Source organism: Ascaphus truei, unplaced genomic scaffold, assembly GCF_040206685.1.
Source record: "Ascaphus truei isolate aAscTru1 unplaced genomic scaffold, aAscTru1.hap1 HAP1_SCAFFOLD_359, whole genome shotgun sequence".
Classification (NCBI taxonomy): Eukaryota; Metazoa; Chordata; class Amphibia; order Anura; family Ascaphidae; genus Ascaphus; species Ascaphus truei.
The window spans coordinates 298,036-305,126 of record NW_027456607.1 but is presented as its reverse complement, the minus strand read 5'-3'; positions in this window follow the sequence as shown (position 1 = coordinate 305,126).

The window sequence follows — 7,091 nt, the reverse complement described above, 5'->3', positions numbered from 1 at the left end:
GATAGGTGGGAGAGAGCGGAGCCAGGTCTGGCGGGCGGGTTTTCCCCCGTCCGGTCCACGGGCTCGGCGAGCAGTGACTTCCGTCGCTGGCGGGCGGTGCAGGGGAGGCGGGGTGTATCAGTGTGTGTGTGTGTGTGTGTGTGTGTGTGTGTGTGTGTGTATAGATGTGGGTGGGTTTATCAATGGGTGGGTGGGTGTCAGTGTGTATCGGTGGGTGTGGGTGTGTGTGTTTATCAGTGTGTGTGTGTGTGTCAGTGGGTGTGTGTGGGTGTGTCGGTGGATGGGTGTGTCAGTGGGGGGGTGGGGGTGTCAGTGGGTGTGGGTGTGTGTCAGTGGGAGGGTGTGTGTGTGTGTCAGTGGGTGTGTGTGTCAGTGGGTGTGGGGGTGTCGGTGGGTGTGTGTGTATCAGTGGGTGGGTGTGTGTGTGTGTATCAGTGGGTGGGTGTGGGTGTGTATCAGTGGGTGAGTGTGTGTTTGTATCAGTGGGTGGGTGTGTGTGTATCAGTGTGTGTGTGTATGTATCAGTGAGTGTGTCTCCCTCCCTGTCTCCCTCACCCTCCCTGTCTCCCTCACCCTCCCTGTCTCCCTCACCCTCCCTGTCTCCCTTACCCTCCCTGTCTCCCTCACCCTCCCTGTCTCCCTCACCCTCCCTGTCTCCCTCACCCTCTCTGTCTCCCTCACCCTCTGTCTTATCTTAACTGCCGTATACCTACACCGAAGTAACCTACCCTGCTTTCTTCCAGATCTGACTCAAGTTTCACGCGGGAGACCTCGGAAGACAGGTAGGGAACACCTCCCCTCCAGTTTAGTACCTTGAGGGACTGCGGATCAGGTAAGATCCCAGGCGGAATTGCCGCTTTAGAAATTGTGAAGAGGGGGCATCCTGACACTGGTTAATGGGTTCAGAATCATTCACATATAGCTTTTTTTTTGTTCGATTAGTGAGGTCATCCGACACACACACACACGTAACTATGTAACAAGGACTAATGGTAGTAAAGTATAAGTGTACTACAATAAATAAACTGTTATGTAAAAAAAAAAAGTGTCCCGGTTTTTCATTTTCAAAATCTGGTCACCCTACTCTCTCTGTCTCTCTCTCAAATCAAATCAAATCAGCTTTATTGGCATGACGAAAGAACATTTCAGTATTGCCAAAGCGTGAATAGTAAGGGGTGGGGGACAATAATTACATGAATACTAGTGGGTAGGGTATAATGATTGCAGGGTATATGGGTAACAGTTTTGCACCGGGGTGTGGGGGTTAGTGGACGTCTCTCAGCTTGTGTCAGGTGTTGATATAGTGTGCAGCCAGTTCTGCTGTCGTTTCATCTTCTCCCAGGAGGATCGCTAACTAACAGCAGTTAGTTTCTCTAGGTGGGCACTCCTCACTTCGGAGTATTGTGTGCAATGCAACAGGAAGTGCGTTTCATCTTCTACCTCTCCTAGCTCACATCTTTGGCACAGTCTCATCTCCCGGGGCTTCCAGTTCTGTCTGTGTCTGCCTGTTTCTATTTCTAGGCTGTGGGCACTTATTCTGTACTGGCTCAGGGTCTGTCTCTGTTTTGGGTCTTTTACCTTCAGTAGGTAGGGTGCCAGAGTGTATTCTCTCTGCAGGCTGTGGTAGGTTTCCAGCTTCTTTGAGCGCTGGATATCATTTTCCCACCTTGTCACATACTGCTGCTTCATTTCGTTGGCGATTGAGTTGATTTCTTTTTTCGGCAGGTTGTTAATCTGTGTGGGGTTTTGTCCTGGGAGTGAGAGGACAAGTTGTTTGATGGCACAGGGTTTAGTGAGGAGGTCCTGGCTTTGTATTGCTCTGTAGCAGTAAGACTGTGGATGGCTCTTGTTTAGGTGGGTCCAGAATGTCAGTGCTCTCTTCTGTACAGTGAGCAGTAGAGGAAAGCGGCCCAGCTCAGCCCGTCATGCATTGTTTGATGTACTCCTGTGTACTTGGAGAAGGTGTTTGCAGAATTCCAGATGCAGTATTTCTGTTGGGCTGGTATCCCATTTTGTGGAGTCTGGGTATGTTACAGGGCCCCACACCTCGCTGCCATACAGAAGGATGGGTGTGATGATGCTGTTGAATATTTTCATCCAGATTCTTATTGGTGGTTTGAGGTGGTACATCTGTTTCCTTATTGCGTAGAATGCTCTGCGGGCCTTCTCCTTCAGTGTATTTATGGCAGGTTGAATTTGACTGATGAGCTGATTGTTAGACCAAGGTATGTGTAGCTCGTTGTCTGTTCCAGTGCATTATCGTCCAGTGTGAATTGAGATATGGTTGGATGTTTTTTAGATTTTTTCTGGAATACCATTATTCTGGTTTTTTCTAGGTTCACAGAGTGCCCAGGTCTGGCTGAATTTTTCTAGTATTGCCAGTTTCTGTTGGAGGCCTTGTTCTGTTGGAGACAGTAGGAGCAGGTCGTCTGCGTATAGTATGGACTTAATCTCAGTTCCAGCCAAGTTGAGCCCAGGTGCTGAGGAGGATTCTAGGGCTGCTGCGAGCTCATTGATGTAGATGTTAAAAAGTGTGGGACTCAGGCTGCAGCCCTGTCTAACTCCACGGCCTTGATGGAAGAAGTCTGGCCTTTTGTTATTAACTTTCACGCAGTATTTGTTTTCAGAGTACATACTTTTGATCGTGTCGTATGTTCTCCCCCCTATTCCGCTCTCTAGTATTTTCAGCAATTGGCCTGGATGCCAGATGGAATCGAAGGCTTTTTTGAAGTCCACAAAGCAAGCAAATATTTTGCCCTTGTTGGTGTTGTGGACGTGCTTATTAATCAGGCTGTGTAAGGTATAGATGTGATCCGTGGTGTGGTGGTTTGACAGGAAGCCTGTCTGGCTCTTGCTCAGTACACTCCGCTCTGTCAGGAAGGTGAGGATTCTGCTGTCCAAGATGCTGTTGAACAGTTTCCCCAGGGTGCTGCTGACACAGATTCCTCTGTAATTGGATGGGTCCAGCCTGTCTCCTTTTTTGTGGATAGGGGTTATCAGTCCTTCGTTCCACAGTTCAGGGAAGTAGCTAGTAGTGAGGACCAGGTTGAACATTTTCAGTATTGCTTCTTGTATGGATTGCTATACTTCAGCATCTCTTGTAGAATGCCATCTGGTCCGCTGGCTTTCTTGGTTTTTATTAGTTTTATTTTTTCTTTTATTTCCTGGATTGTGATTGGTATGTCCAGGAGGTTTTGGTTATCTTTTATAGTGTTCTCCAGTGATGTTTGTTTGGTGAGGATTTGTTTTTGTTCTTGCGTCAGGTTTTCTTCTGGGATTTCTTGGTAAAGGTCCTCAAAGTAGTTTTTCCAGATGTTGCCATTCTGAATGGCCAGGTGTCTGTTATTCTGCTTTGTATCCAGATGTTTCCAGGTTTGCCAGAAAGTATTTTCATCTAATGCTTCTTCAATTTTTTCTAATTTTTTGGCAATGTGGTTTTGTTTTTTCTTCCTTAGGGTGTGCCTGTAGTGCTTTAGGTGTTGGTGGTACCTCATTCGTAGTTCTGTATTGTTTGGGTCTCTGTGTTTTTGGTTTGATATTGTTCGCAGGCTTTTTCTAAGGGTGTTGCATTCCTTATCAAACCATTTTTCTTTGATTTTGTCATTTGTTGTTGGTCTGTTAGGGCTAGTTTTTTTCAGGTTTGATTTCTTTGCTATTAGATGGAATATTTTGCTGAGATTTCTTACTGCCAGGTTTACACCGTGTTTGTTCTGCTCGTAGTTTGTGTCCTGGAAGCTTTGGAGTAGGTTTCCAACTTCTGAGCTGTTGATTATTTCTGTGTATGTCGCGAGGCACTGTTTTGTCCATTTGTAGGTGGCTTTCAGGCTATGAAGGTTGGAGAGGGGTTTTTGTGGTGTGCTTGGTTGGTCTGGTCTCTTAATAAAGAGCAGTGTTTGATTGTGGTCTGATAGGGGTGATGGTGGTGTAACTATGAAAGCACTGATGGCTTGTGGGTCTATGTCGGTTATTGCGTAGTCCACTACGCTGTTGCCCAGCACAGAGCTATATGTGTATCTACCCAAAGAGTCTCCTCTTGTCCGTCCATTGATAATGTACAGTCCCAGACCACGACACAGGTTTAGGAGCTCTTTACCATTTTTGTTTGTTGCACTGTCGTAGCTGGTTCTTTGACGTGTCACAGAGCTATGACAAGTGTCATTTCCAAAGATGTAGTTATTTCCATCTGAAGATATGTAGTCCTGTTCTCTGCCTGTTCTGGCGTTCAGGTCTCCACATATCAGCACTTTACCCAGAGTCTGAAAGTGGATTGCCTCTGTCTGCAGGGTCTCGAAGATGTCTGGATTATAGTATGGGGAGTCGTAGGGGGGGATGTATGCTGCACATAGGTATGTGTCATATAGATGGGTGAACATGGAGCCTTTTATTTGTAGCCACAAGTGGGTATCTCCTCTCTTCATTGGGTTTATTTGGCTGTTAAGCTCCTCTTTGTACCATATTATGATTCCTCCTGAATGGCGGCCTCGTTTCACACCTTTGTGTTTCTGGGCTGGGACTAGGAGCTGCCTATAACCCTCTCTCTGTCTCTGTCTCTCTCTCTCTGTCTCTCTCTCTCTCTGTGTGTCTGTCTCTCTCTCTCTCTCTGTGTGTCTCTCTCTCCCCCTCTCTCTCTCCCCCCCTCTCTCTCCCCCCCCCTCTCTCTGTGTCTCTCTCTCCCTCTCTCTCTCTGTGTCTGTCTCCCTCTCTCTCTCTGTGTGTGTCTGTGTGTGTCTCTCTCACTCTCTCTCTCTCTCTGTGTCTGTCACTCTCTCCCCCCCCTCTCTCTCTCCGTCTCTCTCTCTGTCTCTCTCTGTCTCTCTCTCTCTGTGTGTGTCTCTCTCTGTCTCTCTCTGTGTCTGTCTCTCTCCCTCTGTCTCTCTCTGTCTGTGTCTCTGTCTCTCTCTGTCTCTGTGTATCTCTGTGTGCGTCTGTTGTGCATGTGCGGCGCCGGCGGCTACTGCGCAAGCGTGCGCAAGTGCGCCAAGCCATAAACAGCTCCTGTGCACCAAGTGTGGGAAGCTTGAGAATTTGCGCCAGCTGTCATAACGGCCTCTTCTGCCAGTAGTGACGTCACTTCCGGAACTGCACTTCCGTCTCCATCAAGGCAATTTACTCCAAGCGAAATTTTCATTTGGTAGGTGCCAGGATAGAAGTTTCACTTAAAAAATTAAGCAGGCTTATTACAAAAAAGGGATATTGTAGACCATGTCTATATAACGACAGATCTTGAGAAATACAACCCTTTGTCCTGGGCTTTACTTACTGCCAGTAAAGATATCATCATTAAAGATGTCAGTGATACATGATGCTTGCTGCTTCCATGTGAGATGTTGGTGAGTTTATGGAATGTCTTAATATAAGCATGAATGACCTCTTCTGACAATTTATAGCAGCGTGAAGTTATTGTCGGAGCTTCTTAAACAGATATTACACCACTTCCGATCTAGAGACATTTATTGGCACAGAGAAAAAGGAAATCTTCAGCAGTTGCGGATGAAAACTTTTGATACATGTCCTTTTGATATTGTGCCAAGCGGTTCCTCCATAATTGCTCGAATACCCACATCCAAATCCCTCATTGGCACAAACAGGAAAGATCACTCAAAGAACCTTTCTAAATTGATGTAAAGGGCGTATCATGAAATGACTCTCCTTGCTTCAAGTTAATTACTTAATGCACATTTAAGCCCCTGTATTTTTCACAAACTATGTGTTATGGTTATCATGATTAATATAGTTGGCAAAAGTAACTTTGAAAATAATAATTATACTGTAGGTGCCTTATTTAAAAAGAAAAAGAAAAAAAAGGCATGAATAACCTAGCCATAATGCCATAATTATACCCCTGTCTCTAAATCATCAAATTAGTTGTGTCAGACTTGTATATTGGTAGCAGATGATTGAGTTTATTTAAATGGAGTACCACATTTTAGAAAACCATGTATTTAAGAAACCCAGTTAATGTTAGATTGCTTTAAAAAGAATGTCAACTTATATTATACATAATAACATTTTATGTTTGACATTCTTGATGACATTTAGCAATAGGGATCAGTAAGATGGGAAGTCAATACATTCCTGTGTTCTTTACAAAAGTTCAGTATGCAAATGGTATTGAATATGTCTGCCTCTGTTATTCAGTTTGATTGCTGAAAGTTATGCACTTTGAAATTCTTACTGTGACTGCATACTCATATTGTCATTCCATATTACTCCTAACATCATCATCTTGCACATACAGATGTATTAAGGCTTATTGCCTTTGGTGCTGCCACGCATGGTCGCAGCACCAAAGGATTAATGCTGCAGGGGGTCCAATTCGGAAACACTTCGCGGCTGACACTGTCCTCAGCGTCGCAGACAGTAAGTCTTGCTGCATCTGTCATGCATGATTAATGCAATACAGGTCCCTTCTGCAGCAGACAGTTCTATTTGGTTTACAACAGAAATTAACTTAAAAGATAGAACTGTTGCCACTGTCCTGAATCAGTTTGACCACTGGTCCAAGAGCCATAAAAAGTATTATTTGAAAAAAATGGTGTGTAGAAAATTACTCTAGTAATGCAGCTCCAAAATATTGCTGCTCACGTAGAACCTGTCCCAGATGAGCCTGCCAGAAATTTAGCTCGAACTAAAGTTGCCACCAGTCATATGGTGTGGCGAGAACATGGGGCAGTAGTGAGCTGTGTCCCAAAGATTGCAACCTGTTGCTCCTTCAACCTGTGGAAATGTTACGTATTTGAATTATAATGCTTACTCCAGTGATTTTCAACCGGGGTTCCGCGAACACCCTTTAGGGGTTCCGCGGCCGCCAGGGTATGGAGAGCTGGGACAACTCTCCCAGCTGTCCCAGGCCTGGTGGCACCCCTCGTAGTAGTGACCCGGTGGCTGCAGAGCTCAGTAGTAGTAGCCTGGTCACTGCTATCCTTAGTTTCCCTTCTCCTGCCGGCGCCGGAAGTCGCGTCAACTTTCGTGTGACAGGGGGGAGAGGAAGGATCAGGTAAGAGTGTGCGCTCTCAACTCCCTTAAAGTGAGAGTGTGTGTGCGTGTGTGCGTGTGCGCGCGTGTGTGTGTGTGTGTGTGTGTGTGTGTGT